Raw genomic sequence first — 4,240 nt, 5'->3', positions numbered from 1 at the left:
TAATGAAGTAGTGCTGCAACCAAAGGTTTAGGCCTGAAGGCTGCCTACACACTTGCTTGGGGATAGGGGTGAGGCATTTCAATTAAAGTGGTTCCCAAAGAGCCATGCTAATTAACGCTGCAGCATCACATGCATTAAGCTCCTTCATGTTTAAAAATGGCTATGGGAACTAAAACTCATTTAATGAGTTTTAGCTAAAGGGTCCCCACAGCCATTTTGAAACACGGGGGCTTAATGCATGTGATGCTGTGGCAATGCTAAAGCATTCTAATTAGAACATGGAGCAGACTTGAGAACATGTCAAACCATGTGTATAGGCAGCTAAACAGCCCAAACTCTGATATAGGCCCACTCCTGATCTTTGATTGTGTCTATCTTTGAATCTGAAAGATTTCTCTTCCCAGCTTGATCATTTGCAATCCACTCTGTGAACATAATTTTCCTCATTAAATCCTCATTTCTTCTAGGTAGCCAAAATGAAAATATGTTTTTCATAACTGACTTTTGCATTGTCTTCATACCACAAATAATCTTTTTCTGTGATATCTTTTATTGGACCAACCATATGGTTATCTGTGAAATAAAGTCGTAGTGTTGTGGCTGTGACGGTCCAGGAAATCTGTGATTATCTCTGGTTGTACAGTTGGCAATTAAAAAATATCATAAAGAATACTTCTCTTACAATTTCTGGACCATCATGGCTACAGCCACACTCCAACATACTTCACAAATAACTCAGATGACCAGTATTTGAGTCTGATCATCTAGGCTAGTCTAGTCTGCATGTATGCAGTCATTCTGTAAAGCTAAGCTTAAGTTACTTTAGTTCCTGGTTCCATAAAGCCAGGCATAGGTTACCTGTACCACTGTGAATGATCTCTATAGGCACATATCTTGGCTTCTTATTCTTCAGGAAGCTGAGCTGCTCTGCAATTCTTTCCCAGTGAATTCTCTGCCTTCCTTGACAAACAGGCTAGGGACAGACATTATACACCAGCCAGTATAAGTGATCAGAAACCAGTTCAAATCTGTAACTCAACAGAAGTTAAGTGTGCATAAATTGCTTTCAAATCGGCTGAAAACAGTGTAAGATAAACCTGGATGTATGTAGTATCAGACTTAACTTATTTGGGTTAAATCAGTTTATTGAAATTCTGCCCCAGATTTCCTCCAGATTCAAGTTAACTCACAGTCCACCAGCATCCCAGGATGCTTTGCACCTCTCTCGCAAACCCCCTCTCACAGGGTTGGTGGGCTAGCCTTGGCCCAAACTGTCTGCTCCAGCCAGCAGGGAGGTGTGCTGTAGTACCCCCCTCAGCTTCTGGCGTGGACCACTGCAGCCATGTGACTGTATTTCTGTAATCAAAAGCGAATGTGTGTTCACTTGTTCATCAGTTTCATCTTTGTATCTTCAGCTAATCTGAGAAGACTGAATCTATTCAGCCGTGGACTTTTTGACTGTCTGTACTTGGCCACAAAGCTGTGCGAAGACAATGGAGTACTATCGGCACTTAAAAGTGGTTTAGCTTACCTCTTCATTATAAAGTGGTTTGGTGACCATGAAAGTAGGCTCTGATCTGGAGTTCCCAATTGGGGCAGCTAATTTGGATTTAAAGTATCACAAAACTGAGGTGTTCTCATTGTGGATGGCACTAGAGTTAAAAGAACACCCAAGAAAGAGCCCAAATTAACTCTAGAGTGAGGATACACATGGAGGTATGCTGGGGAAAGTCATATACCTTCCTTGTCAGGTTCTCAAAGCTACTTTAGTTTTGCAAAAAAACCTGTCAAGCACGCAGCAGTTCTAACCTTCCTTTTAGGAGTCTGCGCACCATCTGCATTCTTTAATCAAATAACAGATTTTGATGTATTTAATCAAATAACTTCCTTTAATCAAATAACAGAATAAAACACAACCTTGGCCTACAGTTTCTTCTCAAATTTGATTTTTGATCGGTTAGCATGAGTCAGCAGCAATTACTTGGTGTCCTTTTAGGCTCTAGCACCAGATCTTATGGTGACTCAACAAAGGTACCCTTTATTCCCTTGCAGGGTCCTGAAATCTACCACTTAGAAATCCTTAAGGATTCCACTGCACTTGCATGGCTGATATTCAAATGAATGATGCAGCAAAGCCTTGTCAGCATATAGCACTCCAGGCAGGTACTAGGTTTGGTATGATCTCAGATCCTGCCTTAAAGGGTGAAAAAGAAAAAAATTTCATTTGCATTAGATTAATCCAGTTACCTTGCCATGGCAAAGAGCCCTCGTAAGATGCAGGCTAACACAATTACATCCATATTAGTTGGCTGTTTCATACTAAAATATTATTTGCCCATAACACTGGAGAATTCAGTCATGTTAATTTTAAGCTCATTCAGTTGAGCTAATTCAACTGAAAAATACGCTCCTCTTCTCCTTTAAGACCTAGTCTAAGATAGATGGAGTCAAGATGACTTCCAAAGGGTCTCTTCATAAAAGCAATTAACTTAAATGTGTGGCTCGTACCTGAAACAACTTAAGTGAGAATAGTTATGGCATTCAGCCTTCTCTTCAGCCTTCAAGCATGTCCTTGATACCTTACCTGAACTGGTTTGGTAGCCTTGTGACAAGTCAGCAGGTTTATTTTCCTGAAGAACTGCAGTGTGCCTGAGGCTATTGGCTCTTCTAGAGCAACTTGGCATCTTATGACCATCAAAAAAACTGCAAGCCTGCCAGATGATTTTATGTCCAGTTCTCAATTGGGCATGTTACTCCTAATAATAGCAAAATTAAGTAGGATGTTGTTTCAGCCCATTGTTTTCTCTGGTTAGTTGGTTAATATGAGTAATGCTGGTCTACGGGAAGAGAGGATGCCTGCTGCCCTCCAGTGATCTGCACTGTGACTCTTGCCAATTCTAGTACATACAGTGCTGAATCTTATTTTCATTGGATATGGATGATATAGCAACCACGCTTTCCTGGACCTTGGCTGGGAGAGCAAGTGAGTTGGCTACAGTTCAATCCAGTTGAGAGAGCAGTGTTCCCAGCCTACCAATACTGACTCTAAAAGTGTACTAGCTCACAACGGATCACAGACGTGAACCGGGTTACTAAGCGAGCAGTTTTTTTTAACCACCCTGGGGGGGAAATCCCCCTGATTATCTGTCTGCTTCTAACCCATTTCCTCGTGTAGAGCAGCCCATGATGGCTGCTCTGGGAGATGGGTAGATCTGTCTCTCAGCAGCCTACTGCTCTTCTCACAACAAAATAGGAGATGACAACATAAAATGTCCAGAGACTCGGAGCTCTTCACTTGCTCCGCTTTCTTCTTCCTTGCAACACATGGTTTAGGAAAAGGGCAGGGGGTGAAGAATCCCTGAAGCAGCTCTTCCCTCCTCCTGGAAGCAGGCGAAAGGGACCCTACTGCTGCTGCTTTCCAGGCCAGAGGAGAGTGGGTGGAGAATCCAGGAGGAAAGGATTTGGGGGCTGGTGTGGATTGAATTGACAAAGCAGTGATAATAGACCTAGTCTTTTTCAAACCACTTTAAACAGTGGTTGGTGGAAGAGTCTAGCTAGCAGGAGCAGAGCTATCTCCATTCAGTGAGCTGCGCAAGTACAGAAACCCCTGGATTTCTGATTGACTCTAGCAGCCAGATGACAGCATGTGTCTAGCATGCCATTTATATATGTTTCTTTGAGGGGGGGGGGCTTTGCACAGTTACTCAGGTCCTTGTGATAAACTAATTGATTATTGTAATAGGGATCTATATGGGGGTCAGGCATTGAGCTAAAGCAAAGCAGAGGCTTTTTTAGTGGGACAACTATAAGGTACAACTTCAAGCCAATGTGGCCGGGACTGCACAGCATTCCTCTTGAAATCCGGGTACACCCAAAGGCGTGCCCTATTCTCAATTGGTTGGGATGAGTAAGCAGGAGGGGGTGCTGTAGAGTTTCTTCTGTAGAGTTACCCCAAGCCCAAAGTTCTTAACTATATACAATTTATTGAGTTCTAATAGACATAATCATAAATCATAAAACATAAGTATCATATACATGTATTTATACAGTGAACATTAACCAATAACCAAGGTCAAACACTAGATAACACTATTTACCCATCACAATAATACAATTTCAGCAGCATCAACACAATACAACGGGCTGGCAGGTGTCATAGCCCAGCCCCTGGCACAGATCTTTGAAAACTCCTGGCACTCTGGTGAAGTGCCTGAAGACTGGAAGAAGGCCAATGTGGTGC

Source organism: Crocodylus porosus, unplaced genomic scaffold, assembly GCF_001723895.1.
Source record: "Crocodylus porosus isolate Cpor-Errol unplaced genomic scaffold, CroPor_comp1, whole genome shotgun sequence".
NCBI lineage: Eukaryota > Metazoa > Chordata > Crocodylia > Crocodylidae > Crocodylus > Crocodylus porosus.
This window is presented reverse-complemented; position numbering follows the sequence as displayed.